At 39.6% G+C, this 17,853-nt stretch overlaps 1 protein-coding gene across 20 annotated transcripts in view; it reads left to right on the top strand.

Moving 5' to 3' along the window:
* The window catches only part of DLG2 (discs large MAGUK scaffold protein 2), a 2,435,891-nt gene that overhangs the window by 2,054,807 nt on the left and 363,231 nt on the right, over positions 1–17,853 (top strand). The gene's annotated exons all lie outside the window — the stretch shown is intronic.

Genomic DNA, 17,853 nt, shown 5'->3' with positions numbered 1-17,853 from the left:
CCATTGTGAGAGAACTATACCGGCAAGCTCCACCCTCAGGGTTGCAGAGCAAGGATTGGGTGGGAGCTAGTAACCTAGTGACTGAGCAGCCTAAAGGCAAAGACTGAGCTGCCTTTACAGTCTTAAACCTCAGGGGCAGAGTGAGACCAGTTTTGGCACACTGGGTAAGTGGATAGCCACTTCAGCAGTGATCCCAGCGACAAGCACTTTCCTGGGAAAGCTTCTGCTTAGCCAAGTTTAGAAGTTTAAAGTGCCTTTGAAGAGGGTGGAAAAGAGATTTAGGGACTCCACCCTGCAGAGTTTGAGAAATCACTGGAGGCTGCCAGTTGTATCAGTATTGTGATTAACATCTCATACCCCAGAAGACCACCTGTTGCCCAGACAATATTCAACAAGACATATATACTGCTTTGTTTTTAGTTGTTTGTTTTTTGTTTATTTTGTTGTTGTTGTTTTGTGTTTCAATTTCAACCTTTTCCATACAGATTTTTTCTTTTCTTCTTTCTTTTCTTTCTGCATTTTTCTACTTTAAATACAATTTCCCATTGCTGCCTTTTTTAATAATTAAAGCTTCATTTTTGCTAGTGTTTCTTCCCCTATTATTTGGTTTTTCACCCAATTTTATCCCACAAAGTTTTCTGTTTGCTTGTTTTGGTTTGATTTATAGCATTTTTGCCTTTCTTCTCTACTTGGTGGAGGTCAGGTACTGAGTCCGATCAGGTTAGCAAAGAGCTGCTGACCACAAGGGAACCACCCAACCGGGCACCCCCAGAGGTTGAATTTTTTTAAGGTTGCGACAAAGTACCCTGCAGTACACCTATATTGCTCTGTCTCCCATTTTCTGTACCCCTCTTCTTTTTGTCAATATTCCCTTTTACCCACCCCTTTTCCTTTCTCTATTTTATTTTCTTTCTTTCTTTTTCTTTCTTTGATTCCTTCTTGCTCTACAACCTTCTCATCCTTCTGGTTATTTATTAAAAGGGCTCATCGAAACCTTAGTCCACAGGCACAGGAACTTAAAAAGCAAGAGGAAGTGAAAGAAAAATTAGGGCAAGGAAACAGATACAAGAAATCACTCATGAGGAAGAATCAGCAGAAAACTCCTGGCAACATGAAGAACCAGTACAGAGCAACCCCTCCAAGCGACCATGAGGTAGCTACTGCAGAGGATTCCACCTATAAAGAAATGTTAAGAATGACAGAGAGAGAATTTAGAATACACATGATGAAAAACAATGAAGGAAATGATGGAAACAATGAAGAAAACTGCTAATAAAATGGAAAAAAAAAAAAAAACAGAAGGAAATCCAAAACCAGAATCAAATAAGAGATGAACAATATGAAGAATATAGAAAGGATATAGCGGAGCTGAAGGAACTGAAGCAGTCAATTAGGTAACTTAAAGATGCAATGGAAAGTGTCAGGAACAGGTTAGACAATGCAGAAGAAAGAATTTCGGAGGTAGAGGACAAAGTTCTTGAGATAACTCAGATAGTTAAAAAGGTAGGAAAGAAGAGAGAGAAGGCAGAATGTTCACTGTCAGAATTATGGGACTTTATGAAGCGTTCCAACATATGAGTTATAGGAATCCCAGAAGGGAAATAAGAATGCCCCCGAGGAATGGAAGCCATATTAGAGAATATTATAAATGAAAATTTCCCAAATATCATCAAAGATTCTGACACACTGCTTTCAGAGGGATATCGAACCCCAGATCGCCTCAACTCTAACCGAGTTCTTCAAGACACATTGTGATGAACCTGTTCAAAGTCAAGACAAAAGAAAAGATTCTGCAAGCTTCCAGGAGTAAGCATCAGTTGACCTACAGGGCCAAATCCATCAGAGTGACTGCAGACTTCTCTAATGAAACTTTTGAAACAAGAAGACAATGTTCACCTACCTTTAATTTACTTAAACAGAACCATCTCTAGCCCAGAATTCTATACCCTGCTAAGCTAAGCTTTAAAATTGACAGAGAAGGAAATTCGCCACAACAAGACCAGCTATACACAAAATAATTCAACCTGTTCTACACACTGACCACCACAATGGATCAGCAGCAAAGTAAGAACTCAGAAATTAAAGGACAGAACCTAACTTCCACACTGATGCAAAAGATAAAACTAAGCAATGGACTCTCACAAAATAAGATGAATAGAACACTACCACACTTATCAATTATCTCAATAAATGTTAATGGCTTGAATTCTCCACTGAAGAGACATAGATTGGCTGACTAGATTAAAAAACACAAGCCATCCATTTGCTGTCTGCAAGAAACACACCTGGCTTCAAAAGACAAATTAAAACTCCGAGTCAAGGGTTGGAAGACAATTTTTCAGGCAAATGGAATTCAGAAGAAAAGAAGAGTTGCAATCTTATTTTCAGATACATGTGGATTTAAAGCAACTAAAGTCAAAAAAGACGAAGATGGTCACTGTATATTGGTCAAGAGAAAAATACAACAAGAAGATGTTTCAATTCTAAATATTTATGCACCCAATTTAAATGCTCCCAGATTCTTCAAACAGACCTTACCCAGTCTGAGCAATATGATATCCAATAATACCATAATAACAGAAAACTTTAACACTCCTCTTACAGAGCTGGACAGATCCTCTAAACAGAAATTAAACAAGGATATAAGAGATTGAAATGAGACCCTAGAACAACTGTGCTTGATAGAACACTCCATCCCAAAGATAAAGAATACACATTCTTCTCATCACCCCATGGAACATTCTCTAAAATTGATCATATCCTGGGACACAAAACAAATATCAACAGAATCAAAAGAATTAAAATTTTACCTTGTATCTCAGCCCATAAGGCACTAAAAGTGGAACTCAACTCTAACAAAAACGTTCAACCCCACACAAAGGCATGGAAATTAAACAACCTTCTGTTTAATGACAGATGGGTGCAGGAAGAAATACAACAGGAAATCATCAACTTCCTCGAGCATAACAACAATGAACGCACAAGCTACCAAAACCTGTGGGATACTGCGAAAGCAGTTTTGAGAGGAAAATTTATCACTTTAGATGACTACATTTGAAAAACAGAAAGTGAGCACATCAACAAACTCACAAGCCATCTTATGGAATTGGAAAAAGAAGAGCAATCTAAGCCTAAACTCAGTAGAAGAAAAGAAATATCCAAAATCAAATCAGAGATCAATGAAATTGAAAACAAGAGAATCATTCAGAAAATTAATGAAACAAGGAGTTGGTTTTTTGAAAAAATAAATAAAATAGATAAACCATTGGCCAGACTAACAGAAATAGAAAAGCAAAATCTCAAATAACCTCAATCAGAAATGATAACGGGGAAATAACAACTGATCCCACAGAGATGCAAGAGATCATCTCTGAATACTACCAGAAACTCTATGCCCAGAAATTTGACAATGTGAGGAAATGGATCAATATTTGGAATCATACCCTCTCCCTAGACTTAGCCAGGAAGACATAGCGCTTCTGAACAGAGTAATTTCAAGCAGTGAGATTAAAGAAACAATAAAAAAGCTTCCAACCAAAAAATGTCCTAATCCAGATGGCTTCACACCAGAATTCTATCAAACCTTCAAGGAAGAGCTTATTCCTGTACTGCAGAAATTATTCCAAAAAATTGAGGAAGAAAGAATCTTCCCCAACACATTCTATGAAGCAAACATCACCCTGATACCAAAACCAGGAAAACACGCAAACAAAATGGAGAATTTCAGACCAATCTCACTCATGAATATAGATGCAAAAATTCTCAACAAAATCCTAGCCAATAGGTTACAGCTTATCATCAAAAAAGTCATTCATCATGATCAAGTAGGTTTCATCCCAGGGATGCAAGGCTGGTTTAACATATGCAAGTCCATAAACGTTATCCACCATATTAACAGAGGCAAAAATAAAGATCATATGATCCTCTCAATAGATGCAGGAAAAGCATTTGATAAAATCCAGCATCCTTTTCTAATTAGAACAGTGAAGAGTATAGGCATAGGTGGCGCACTTCTAAAACTGATTGAAGCTATCTATGACAAAACCACAGCTAATATTTTACTGAATGGAGTAAAACTGAAAGCTTTTCCTCTGAGAACTGGAACCAGACAAGGTTGTCCTCTGTCACCTTTACTATTCAACATAGTGCTGGAGGTTCTAGCCAATACAATTAGGCAAGACAAGGAAATAAAGGGAATCCAAATGGGAGCAGAGGAGGTCAAACTCTCCCTCTTTGCCGATGACATGATCTTATACTTAGAGAATCCCAAAGACTCAACCACAAGACTCCTAGAAGTCATCAAAAAATACAGTAATGTTTCAGGATATAAAATCAATGTCCACAAGTCAGTAGCCTTTGTATACACCAATAACAGTCAAGATGAGAAGCTAATTAAGGGCACAACTCCCTTCACCATAGTTTCAAGGAAAATGAAATACCTAGGAATATACCTAACGAAGGAGGTGAAGGACCTCTATAAAGAAAACTATGAAATCCTCAGAAAGGAAATAGCAGAGGATTTTGCTTTTTAACTTTTTTTTTTTTTTTTTTTTGTGATTTTTGGCCGGGGCTGGGTTTGAACCCACCACCTCTGGCATATGGGACTGGCGCCCTACTCCTTGAGCCACAGGTGCCGCCCAAATAGCAGAGGATTTTAACAAATGGAAGAACATACCATGCTTATGGCTGGGAAGAATCAACATTGTTAAAATGTCTATACTTCCCAAAGCAATCTACCTATTCAATGCCATTCCTATTAAAATACCCACATCATACTTTCAAGATTTGGAAAAAATGATTCTGCATTTTGTGTGGGACCAGAAAAAAAAAAACGTATAGCTAAAGCAGTTCTTAGTAACAAAAATCAAGCGGGGGGCATCACCATGTCAGATTTTAGGCTATACTACAAAGCCATAGTGGTCAAGACAGCATGGTACTGGCATGAAAATAGAGACATAGACACTTGGAATTAAATAGAAAACCAGGAAATGAAACTAACATCTTACAACCACCTGATCTTTGATAAACCAAACAAGAACATACCTTGGGGGAAAGACTCCCTATTCAACAAATGGTGTTGGGAGAACTGAATATCCACATGCAAAAGACTGAAACTGGACCCACACCTTTCCCCACTCACAAAAATTGATTCAAGATGGATAAAGGACTTAAATTTAAGGCATGAAACAATAAAAATCTTCAAAGAAAGCATAGGAATAACACTGGAAGATATTGGCCTGGGGAAAGACTTCATGAAGAAGACTGCCATGGCAATTGCAACAACAACAAGAATAAACAAATGGGACTTCATTAAACTGAAGAGCTTCTGTACAGCCAAGGAGACAATAACCAAAGCAAAGAGACAACCCACACAATGGGAAAGTATATTTGCATATTTTGAATCAGACAAAAGCTTGATAACTAGGATCTATAGAGAACTCAAATTAATCCACATGAAAAAAGCCAACAATCCCATATATCAATGGGCAAGAGACGTGAATAAAACCTTCACTAAAGAAGACAGACAAATGGCTAACAAACATACGAAAAAATGTTCATCTCTATATATTAGAGAAATGCAAATCAAAATCACCCTGACCCAAGCAAGAATGGCCCACATCACAAAATCCCAAAACTGCAGATGCTGGTGTGGATGTGGAGAGAAGGGAACACTTTTACACTGCTGGTGGGACTGCAAACTAGTTCAACCTTTTGGAAGGAAGTATGGAGAAATCTCAAAGCACTCAAGCTAGACCTCCCATTTGATCGAGCAATCCCATTACTGGGCATCTACCCAGAAGGAAAAAAATCCTTTTATCATAAGGACACTTGTACTAGACTGTTTACTGCAGCTCAATTTACAATCGCCAAAATGTGGAAACAGCCTAAATGCCCACCAACCCAGGAATGGATTAACAAGCTGTGGTATATGTATACCATGGAATACTATTCAGCCATTAAAAAAAATGGAGACTTTACATCCTTCATATTAACCTGGATGGAAGTGGAAGACATTATTCTTAGTAAAGCATCACAAGAATGGAGAAGCATGAATCCTATGTACTCAATTTTGATATGAGGACAATTAATGACAATTAAGGTCACGGTGGGGGTGGAGGAAGGGGAGAGCAGAGAGAGAAAGGAGGAGGAAGGGGTGGGGAAAGGAAGAGCAGAAAGAGGGAGGGAGGGGGGTGGGGCCTTGGTGTGTGCCACAACTTTGGGGGTAAGACATGCTTGCAAGAAGGACTTTACCTAACAAAGGCAATCAGTGTAACCTGGCTTATTGTACCCTCAATGAATCCCCAACAATAAAAAAAAAGAAAAGAAGTCCATGAGAGAAAGGACCTTGAGGGCCTTATTTATTAGTTTATTTTCAGCTGCTTTGTTTCAGGCTTACAAAGGAGGTATTCAACAAAATTATTTATGACATTTTGAATCACAGTTGCATTTACTAATGGTAAATAAGAATATTTTTTAAAAAGATGATGAAAGAGGGCAGTGCCTGTGGCTCCAAGGAGTAGGGCACCGGTCCCATATACCAGAGGTGGTGGGTTCAAACCCGACCTCGGCCAAAAACTGCAGAAAAAAAAAAAAAAAGAATCAGTTAAAAAAATGGAGAAAATATATATAAGAAATTAAGATTCTAAGAAATAATTGTATACAAAAACATTACTAATAATGACTCAGAAGCATTTCCCCAAATTAGCAGTTTATTTACAAAAGGTAGCCTTGGCAAAACACATAACACATATGTTTACCCTCAATTTTTGATGACAGAATTGAAGACAGACACAGTATCATTTTCCAAATTTGTAAGAAGAAAGAACATAGTGAATCAGCATTGCCACAGAGCACAAAAAAGAAAATCAAAATCAAATAGGCTTAGTTCATAACTCATTATAAAAGAAAGCACAAAAAAATTTTTAATTAAAAAAATTAAAAATAAAAATAAAATAAAAGAAAGCACTCAGTGAAATCTCTCAAGATTAATCTTAATTTCCACATTGTTTATAAGAAGAAAATATGACCATTGTGTTTGTTAGTATCCAAGTAACTGAGTGACGTACAATATCAAGGCAATAAAATGGACATTGCCTGCTGTCAAGTCCTCTCAAAATTCCATATAGGCTTACTTTTCATGTGTTATCTGCATCTAAGTCCCAGACAAACAGACGCTATCACTTTATTGAGCACCTTTGAGTAGTAGAATCAGGCAATTTCCCGTCTCTGTTCAGCTAGAGAAAGTCAAGTTCACGTTTAGTATATCTCCTTTGTTCCAGCCCTTTCCTAGGCAAAAGGAGCAAAGACACCATCCCACTCTCATGAAAAGGCAAGGTCAATGTGACGGCCATGTTTGTCTGAGACAACCCTGGTATCCTGGATTCTGATGCTGTGTTTGGGAAACTTCTAACTTCTGTTAAAACCAGGACCTAAGTCCAGTCTGTGTACACAAAAGGACATTTTGATTATTTCTGTTAAAAGCCAAGCCCAATCCACAGCCATCTTTTTCTATCTGGATGTAAAATAGCAATGTAAGAGCCAGAACTTTATTTAGAATATATTAATAACATGTGATTTTAAAAGGTAAATGTTTTTCTCTTTCAACACAGAAACTAAGACATCGGGATTATTTTCAAAACAAATCTGCTACCTCTAAGTATATTGATTAATTCCTCTTTTTAGCAGTAATTTAAAAATGTATTTGCTTTTATTCTGTATCCCTTAAGATATTAATTTTACATCAAGAGTTTGACAGAGGGTGGCACCTGTGACTCAGTGGGTAGGATGCCAGCCCCATATACTGAGGGTGGCATGCTGGAACCCGGCACCGGCCAAACTGCAACAAAAAATAGCCGGGCGTCGTGGCAGGCGCCTGTTAGTCCTAGCTACACAGGAGGCTGAAGCAAAAGAATTGCCTAAGCCCAGGAGTTGGAGTTTGCTGTGAGCTGTGATGCTACAGTACTCTACTGTGGGTGATAAAGCGAGACTTTGCCTCAAAAAAATAAGGGGGGGGGGCAGCACCTGTGGCTCAAGGAGTAGGGTGCCAGCCCCATATACTGGGGGTGGCAAGTTCGTACCTGGCCCTGGCCAAAACTGGAAAAAAATAAAATAAAATAAAAGAGTTTGAGAGAAAAGCTGGACTTACAAAAAAATGTTTTAACATTCTGATAAAAGAATTAGGTTGACATGTAGCTCTGAGAAGCTCCCTAGGGCTTTCTTTAGGCCACATTTTTGCAATGCCAGGACAGAAAAAGAACAAAGAATCTCAACACATTTTCCCAACGTTTCTTCTCTCTAGCCTGGGAGTTGAGGGGAGAGGGGAGATGTCATTTTAGTACTATAGTGGGACACAAGCACATAATTTTTGATAACTTTTTAAATGGTGTTTTGAGAAATGTATCATATCCAAGTCAAATAAATCTATGATATATGCCTTCCTAGCTGCCCACACTTATGGAGCAGACCCATAGGATAACTTCTTGCAATCTGAGAGGTGAGTTTGTCTCTCCTCAAGTCTGGAGCAGATCACAGACATCCGGCCTCACAGGCTATCATTGTAAAGGCTAAAATAAAAAGCATCTATTGAGTGAAGGAGGCATGACAGTGAAGTGACCAAAGCACAGACTCTGAAACCAGCTTCCTTGTCTTCAAATCCTAAATCTGTCACTTACTAGCTGTGAGACCTTGGGCAAGGTACTTAATTTCTTGTTGCCTCATTCTCCTCAGCAGTAGAGTTGAGATAATAATAATAGTAACTATGTTCTAAGACTATTGTGAAAATTAAATGAGTTGATATTTGTAAATCTCTGAGAATAGTGCCTTGGAAAAAATAAGTCCCAAGTGTTGATAGATAAAGATGTAGAGTGACTCTCATCTAGTCTCACCACCAAGGCAAGGTGAATGAGATTTGCCTTCTCTCTCCTTTGCACAGTCTCTTGGAGCAACTGACCTCTGTCATATTCATTTCTCTTCAGTACTACTCATTCAAATTGCTTTAATCTCATTCCACCTGGCTAAATATGTTCATTCATTAAACAACTATATATTGATCATCTACAACACATCAGCACTCTTCTAGGTCCAAAAGCTGAGAGTAGGGCAGTGCCCGTAGGTCAGTGAGTAGGGCGCCAGCCACATACACTGAGACTGGTGGGTTCAATAAAAATGACAACTACAACCAAAAAATAGCCAGGTGTTGTGGCAGGCACCTGTAGTCCCAGCTACTTGGGAGGTTGAGGCCAGAGAATGGCATAAGCCTAAGAGTTTGAGGTTGCTTGTCTCAAAAAAAAAAAAAAGCTGGGGGTGATAGGACAACAGGAGATTGTCCCCTCCCCTCACACAACAACTATTACCCCTACCACAATAACCTCCATTGTACCTGAGGTTTCTGTACCTGGACTCTATACCTGTCCTGGAGATCTGGTAGCCAATACTTGGTTATTTATGTGCTTCTGGCCATGCAATAGTACTGCTGCGGTTTTAGATAAGCTGGTAAGAGGCATATTCCCATTCATCAAGAAACAACTTTTCTTTCTGAAACAATGCATTCATAGTTAGAATCCACTGAACATTTTTCAGAGGCTGTTACTCAAATAACCAGCATTGGCTTACTAGAAAGATAAATTCTAAAAGATTCTAAGCTGCTTTGAATTAGGTGCAATGCCTGTTTTATAAATGGAACCACTGTACAAGAATATGAGATCTGGCACAAAGAAGTTAATAGATATTTTTTAAAATGAGATGTTAATATGAAAGGCAATACTGTAGGAACCACTGAGCCAGACTAGAGAGAAATTTCAAAGTAAAGAGTAAGGTATAGATAATGGAATAATTAACTCTGAACTAAAATGTAACTAATGTAAAGTGTGGTATTATTATGTTGCACTAAAAAATTGCCTATTACAGCTATAAGATACCATCAACTGTAAGATACATCTCTACTTCAGAGATGTAAAAATGTGGGAAATTTGCATTTTACAGTCGACGAAATGTAATCATTCACATTCTCCTTGGAACTCACAGAGTGGACAGTCATATATTGCATCAGTAAGATAAACTATGGGTTCCTTGGGTTTCTCTACACTCTCATAACATCATTTCTTTTATTCCCAATCAAGAGAGCAATTTGGAATGCAAGTGAAGGTAAGAATGAAGCTATTATAGAAAAAACTTGATTCACACTAATTTATTAAAATCAAGTGTAAATTTCAGTTCTTCATGTATAATTACTAAAATGGGATATATCAGTGTGCAATATACCATGGATGAGAACTGGTGTCCCAAATTAGTAAAAGGGTAGAATGGATAGGGAACTTTGCTTGCCCGGTGCATAGATAGCTTGCTGTTTAAAAAGTCAACCTTAGCCAGGCATGGTAGCTCACAGTAGCTCTGTAATCCTAGCACTCTGGGAGGCCGAGGCAGGTGGATTGCTTGAACTCATGAGTTCGACATCAGCCTGAGCAAAAGTGAGACCTGGTCTCTACTAAAAAATAGAAAACTGAGGCAAAAGGATCACTTGAACCTGAGTTGGAGGTTGCTGTGAGCTATGATACCATGGCACTCTACCCAGGATGAAGCTTGAGACTCTGTCTAAAAACATAAATAAATAAAAAGTCAACCTTGAAAATAGGAACAGAAAAAGCAAAACAAACTACTTGCTCTAAACCACATCACAGATCCTGATACAGATTTTTTTCAAAGTCTCTAAGAAATCACCTAACAATTTAATATGTAATCTCTGTACTTGGGTTCACCATCATCTTTATTATGAAAAGCATTACGATTCCCAAATTCATGGCACAGGTTAGCCTGGTATAATCAGTGAAAGTTTTAGAGCAGAATGTGAGATGATAGTGGTTTGTGTTGCTAGTTGTGCCATAATTGAGTTGGAAAGTTACTGAAACTTGAATAGGACAGTCCGTCTCTAGTGTAGTCTATCAGGGACCATCAGGAAGCAGCCCTCAGGGACCAGGTGCTTACTAAGAACATCTTAAAATTGTTTCTGAAATCAGCAATAGCTGACCAATTTTAGAAACTGGCAGGAATAAAGAATCTGATGTTTCATTCATCAAAAGAAATCTTATACTTAAGATAAAGGGATTTGGCTTTGTGATGCCCTTTTATTAAAATAATAGCCAATACCGGGCAGCACCTGTGGCTCAAGGAGTAGGGCGCTGGTCCCATATGCCAGAGGTGGTAGGTTCAAACCCAGCCCCGGCCAAAAACCACAAAAAAAAAAAAAAAAATAGCCAATATTTTATTTTAGTCTCTTATTTTAAATGTATGTATACATCTAAATCATCTTCTTTCAGCCCTTCAAAAGCCTAAGAGTTAGACCCTGGACTGTGAGTTTGTCAAAAACTAGAGCAACATTCTTTTCATGGTTTCTTGGGACTTGCCCAGCAAATAGTAATTATAATAATTCACTAGGAGGTCCCAGGAAAAGTTTTAAGCAAGTAAGAACTGGTAGGGAAAGACCTCCACATGAAAGTAAAAATACATTTTTTTAAGTAAGATTTGTGGGGCAGCTACCCTGTTCCAAGCTCTGTGCTAGGTGGTGAGTTTATGTGGATGAATGAGATAGCTCCTGGCCTCTAAATGTCACATCCAGTAGGGAACACACGTCAATACTTTGTCGAGAATGACCCAAAAGAGGGCAGCACAGAGGGCTTAGAGGTATCTAGTGAAGCCACTTCCATTCAATCAAAAGGAGGCTAGGGGCGGCGCCTGTGGCTCAGTGAGTGGGGCGCCGGCCCCATATGCCGAGGGTGGCGGGTTCAAACCCAGCCCTGGCTAAACCGCAACAAAGAAATAGCTGGGCGTTGTGGCGGGCGCCTGTAGTCCCAGCTGCTCGGGAGGCTGAGGCGGGAGAGTCGCGTAGGCCCAGGAGTTGGAGGTTGCTGTGAGCCGTGTGACGCCACGGCACTCTGCCCGAGGGCGGTACAGTGAGACTCTGTCTCTACAAAAAAAAAAAAAAGGAGGCTAGGAGTGGTTAGTAATTGAAGTTGAGACCTGAAGGATGGTGTTGAGAACAGTGGGAACTGGGGAAGAGAAAATGCAATTCAGACAGAAGGAGCAATGTGTACAAAGCTTCGGAGAAGAGTGAACAGGGCACATGTCTCTCAGAGACTATCATTATCCAATATAATTGCAAATTAATTATACAAATAAATTATAAATTAAGGTGTAACCTGGGAATTGGCCAAATATCAGTAGGGGATCGTTTCAGGGAACAACTGATAGACTCAAAGTGAATGATTTGAGAATTTAACATAGGAATTATTTATAAAGGAGTGAACAAGATGTATTAACACATAAGAAATACTCCAGGACTACTAACTGTGGGTTCATTACTCTCTTAAACAATAAGGGACAAGGGAAGGAGCAGTCACCTCATCATAAGGAAAGTTCCACCTGAGGAGACTGGGCCCTTGCAGTGAGGAATCTAGCAAATGAATGGCCCTCCTGCTGTCATCTTTCCTCCCATCTCCTGCCAGTGTTCTCTTCTTGCCAAACTCAACCCAGAAGTCACGTGCTCCTTGCTTATCTGTTTTCTAGGCACAGATCTGTTTGAATTAGAATGGAGAGTTGGGTGGCACCTGTAGTGCTGGTAGGGCGCTGGCCACATACACTGAGGCTGGTGGGTTAGAGCCCAGTCCAGGCCTACTAAACAACAATGACAAACAAGAACAAAAAAATAGCCAGGTGTTGTGGCAGGCTCTTGTAATCCCAGGTACTTGGGAGGCTGAGGCAAGAGAATCACTTAAGCCCATGAGTTTGAGGCATCACAGCTCACAGCACTCTACTCAGGGCAACAGCTTAAGACTCTGTCTCAAAAAAAAAGAATGGAGAGTTGAGAAAGTCTTATACCTTGTGCTCAGAAGTTCATCCTTAAGACAATAAGGTAAATTTGGTGTTAAATAAGAGAATTTTTATCCCTTTATCCTTAAGACAATAAGGTATATTTGGTGTTAAATAAGGGAATATTTTTAAAAGATCACCCACAATGTGCTCCATGTGGGCAGAAAGGTAGGAAAGACTAGAAGCAAAATGAATGAGTGAACTTGTACAGTTAGCTAGGCAAAAGATTGTGGGACTAAACTAGGAAAGGGGCAGTGGAAATGGAGAAAAGAGACTGGATTTGTGACCAATCTATTTGGAAGCATTTTTTAGAATAGAGGAGATAGTAAGATAAAGAGAGTGAGCAGGTATTGAACAAGACGTCCAGAAACGAGAAAGGGGATGTTTTTGAGATTTGGGTCTCAGCTTTCGCACTATACAGGTATATGACCGAGGTCATTCACCTTTTTGAACCTCAGTTTTGTTATCTGTCAATAACAGGCATAGAAGCTGGGTTTCGTAAATTTGGCGTTCTATTCTTTTTTATTCATCTGTAGCCTAGAGACAATTTCTGCCCACCAGGTTCAGAGATTTTAGTAAATCGAACATGATAAGAGAACTTTGGGAATATTGCCCAGCGGGAGGGTTTCAGGACATTAATTTTGTTTATTAAGCAATTCAACTATCAATGCCTTCAATTTTTTTTTTTTAATATTTCTTTTTTTTTTTTTTTTATTGTTGGGGATTCATTGAGGGTACAATAAGCCAGTTACACTGATTGCAATTGTTAGGCAAAGTCCCTCCTGCAATCATGTCTTGCCCCCATAAAGTGTGACACACACCAAGGCCCCACCCTCCTCCCTCCATCCCTCTTTCTGCTTCCCCCCCCCATAAACTTAATTGTCATTAATTGTCCTCATATCAAGATTGAGTACATAGGATTCATGCTTCTCCATTTTTGTGATGCTTTACTAAGAATAATGTCTTCCACGTCCATCCAGGTTAATACGAAGGATGTAAAGTCTCCATTTTTTTTAATAGCTGAATAGTATTCCATGGTATACATATACCACAGCTTGTTAATCCATTCCTGGGAATGCCTTCAATTTTATGTAGAGTAGAGGCCGCCCATGCAGGGGAATTTACAGTGTCCTCTCTGTCACTGAAATGTCACAAATCAAGCTCAGTATTATCCATGTTGAGATGATTTAATAAAACATCTTCAGGAGCTTCAAGACGCTGATGGATCACCTGAGCTCAGAAGTTTGAGACCAGCCTGAGCAACAGTGAAGACCCCATCTCTAAAAACAAATAGTGGGCATTGTAGAGGGCACCTGTAGTCCCAGCTAGTTGGGAAGCTGAGGCAAGAGGATCACTTGAACCCAAGAATTTGAGATTGCTGTGAATTGTGATGCCACAGCACTCCACCTAAGGTGACAAAGTGAGACCCTGTCTCAAAAAAAAAAAAAAAAATTCCCTTTCTCATGTCCTACTTGTGGTTCCGGAAACTAGGGCAAAGCTGGGCTGGGCTAGTAATTATTATCAGTGTTGTGATTACTAAATTGAGTTCTTGGTATCCTTTACAGAACCTATAGAACCTTCCCTAGTGAAGAACAGCCATTGGCAATCCACCTTGCCTGCTGGTATAAATTTTACTGCAGAGATATTTCTTCATTTAAAACTACTGTGAGCACAGAGCCCCCTAAGGTCCCTTTAATATTCTATAATTTTGTGTCAGCAGGAACCTCTTTAAAAGAAGAAAGTCACTTCTCAAAAAAATAGGTAGGGTGGTAGGACAGCAGAATGAGTGTAACTTATTGAACACGAAAGGATGAACCACTCTAAATTCAAGTCCTACAACAACAAAAATCAGTAAACATGAAATCAGCTGGAAAGCAAAGGCTTTTGCTGACACTTCTAATGTCACAGTTGTGCTAATTAAAAGAAAGCCAGGAGAGGGGGTTGAGCAAATTTTGGAAAGATCTTTTAGATGCCCCCATCTAAGTTGCCAGTTCCCTTACCGTTCACTGTGGGTACTTGTTCTCTCCAACCACAATCTTATACTCATGCTTGGCATGCTCACTCTGCCCCTAGCTGTCACCTTCTCACTTGTCAGTTTCCAATCAATTCATACAACCTGCCCATCAAGGATAGCTCAAGGCTTCTTCCTCGGTAAATCTTCTAGTTGCTATCTTTCTGTCTTCCAAACCATCTATATAGACACAACTTTTTACTTTGCATCTTAGTATTTATGTACTTCTTATTCCTTCCTTTAAGTCAGAATCTTTCTGATTCATCTCTGTGTCTAGAATATATCAGATACTCAATGCATATTGTTGATTGAACAAAGCAATCAATTAACCACTCAGTCAGTGAAAATAAATAAATGGGTCTTCTGCACCATACTTTCTTTGTGACCTTTGAAAGCATACATTTTATAGATTCTTCTCCACCAAAATTTTAGCACTTATATCTATTTTTTTTTTTTTTCTGAGACAGAATCTCACTATGTCACCCTTTGCAGAGGGCCGTTGTGTCACAGCTCACAGCAACCTCAAACTCTTGGGCTTAAGCGATTCTCTTGCCTCAGTCTCCTGAGTAGCTGGGACTACAGGCACCCACCATAACGCCAGGCTATTTCTGGTTGCAGTTGTCATTGTTTAACAGGCCCAGGCTGGACTTTAACCCTCCAGCCCCAGTGTATGTGGCCGGCACCCTACTCACTGAGCCCACTTATATCTATTGTAAAAACAAATAAAAATATTATACTGAAAATGAGAAACACCCTATGGCACTATATAAATGATATAACTGGAGGCCATATGGTGAGAAAAGAGGAGGACGATATAATCAAAACTATAGTGATCGGTATAGAAAGTAAGACTGGAACTGCGAAATTTATTTTCTAAGTTACTTTTATTAAGCCCTTACTGTATGCCAAGATCTGGACTCTGCAGTAACATGGATTATTTTATTTAATCTTCAGAACAAGGCAGATACTTGTAATCTCCAAGTTCTACAGATTAGGAAACTGAGATTCAGCAAGACTCAGAAATAGGGCACCTGGCCTTGGAGGAGCAGAGCTGGGTTTCAGGCACAACTCATATATGACCTCATCTGTGCTGTACTGTGCAATCAATCCACTGATGACCGGTGGATTCAGATAAACATGACTAGAGAATAGGAGCAGCTGAGCCCGGATCTGCAGAGGTGTGAAGAAGGAAGGTACTTGGTAAGCTTGATGCTCAAGGGAGCCAGCCATACAGTCCACTGATAGAGTGGGTGGGGTTTGAAAGGGGTGCACATTTCTGTGGCATAATAGATAATGACATAGAAAAGAGTGTGGAGCCTGAAAGTGAATAGCGTTAAATGACAGATCAAGAAGGCTGGACTAGAAATGAAAGGGAGGGAGATTCAGCAAACGTAAGTGAATTTGCTGATTTGAAAGATGAGACTGCCAGGGATAGAGTTGATAGGAAACAGAAAGACTTGTTTGGTTATAGAATATTTTATTCAGAGTTTCAGAGTCTTTCTCCCAAAAAAAGAGGAGAAATGTATAGCCAGCAATACTTTTATTTGCACTTACATCTCTGTATGTGTACCTTCGTATAACCATTTTCTAGCCTAAATTCTGTAGTAATTATATCTTTAACTCATAGTTGTGAATGCAGATGTTAGTCTTCTCCTGTGTTGACCAAAGTCTGTCGGGCAGCAGGCATGGTAATTAGTACTTTGTACAGGGGGCCTGACACCAGTTTTTCAACAGGTGGTTTACAGGAAGTGAATGGAAGGGAAAAAAAGGGAAATAAAGAGCTGAAGGACGCAGGGAAGAAGAGGGAGATGATTCTATTAAAGGAACTTTGGGAGTCGGTGCCTGTGGCTCAAGCGGCTAAGCATCAGCCATGTACAACTGAGCTGACAAGTTTGAATCCAGCCCGGGCGGTGAAATAACAATGACAGCTGCAACCAAAAAATAGCTGGATGTTGTGGCGGGCGCCCGTAGTTCCAGCTACTTGGGAGGCGGAGGAAGGAGAATCACTTGAGCCCAGGAGTTGGAGGTTGCTGTGAGCCCACAGCACTCTACCCAGGGCAACAGCTTGAGGCTCTGTCTAAAAAAAAAAAGGAACTTTGGGCATCACAGTCTGACAAGGAAAGAGAATGTGTGAGTGCGAGAGTGTGCGAGCGTGTGTGTGTGTATATCTGTACGCATGTTCATGAAATCAGAAAAGCTTTCTAAGCAGTCCAAGACCCCCTTCATGAAGCCATGCCAGCCTCTACTTAAGGACACTTCGTCTTCCAATGCAGGGGCTTGTCCCTACTATTATGCCTTTTGCTGTTGTTTTGGATTCTACTTGTGGGTCTGGAGCTCATCCCTGGAACCCTTTCAGGGTCACTTTGGGACATGTTAACTGATGACTTTCTAGGTTCATAAAGTTTCAGAAAGTAAATAATGCAGTCTGTATTCGAAAGGACCAAACCCAAATTGTTTGAAATTTATAAGTTCACTGATATTTAGTCAGTAAGAGAGAAGGCAGTAGCAAGAAGTAGGAAAACCCCAGCTCTAGCATCAGACTGACCTGAATTTGAATTACAGCTCTGTCACTTGGCAGCACCTTAGAAAAGGTGCTTAACCTCCTGGGCCTCCATTTCCTCAGGATGAAAATGGGATCATGTAAGTTCCTAAAAAGTAGAAGATGTAAGCAAGCTAACGCAAACAAAGCCTCCTACACCCAAGAGCAAACAGACACTCAGTGAATAGGACAGGTGATAACTCTCATCCTCACAGGCACAGCTGTCACATGTGTGCTTCCTATAGGTATGTTTATTATAAAATATAAAACTCACACATATTTCTCTATTGGGCTTTACGTATCTGACACCTAGTACATGTACGTGCTCAATAAACATTTGCTGAACAAAACTGAAAGACTAAGGATAGTGAGGGTTTTCCATAAAAATGTTATATATTATGGTGGACAGTAAACTCTAAGAATCCTTAAACATGCCAACTCT

The sequence above is a fragment of the Nycticebus coucang genome, chromosome 14, assembly GCF_027406575.1.
Source record: "Nycticebus coucang isolate mNycCou1 chromosome 14, mNycCou1.pri, whole genome shotgun sequence".
Classification (NCBI taxonomy): domain Eukaryota; kingdom Metazoa; phylum Chordata; class Mammalia; order Primates; family Lorisidae; genus Nycticebus; species Nycticebus coucang.
This window is presented reverse-complemented; position numbering and strand designations above follow the sequence as displayed.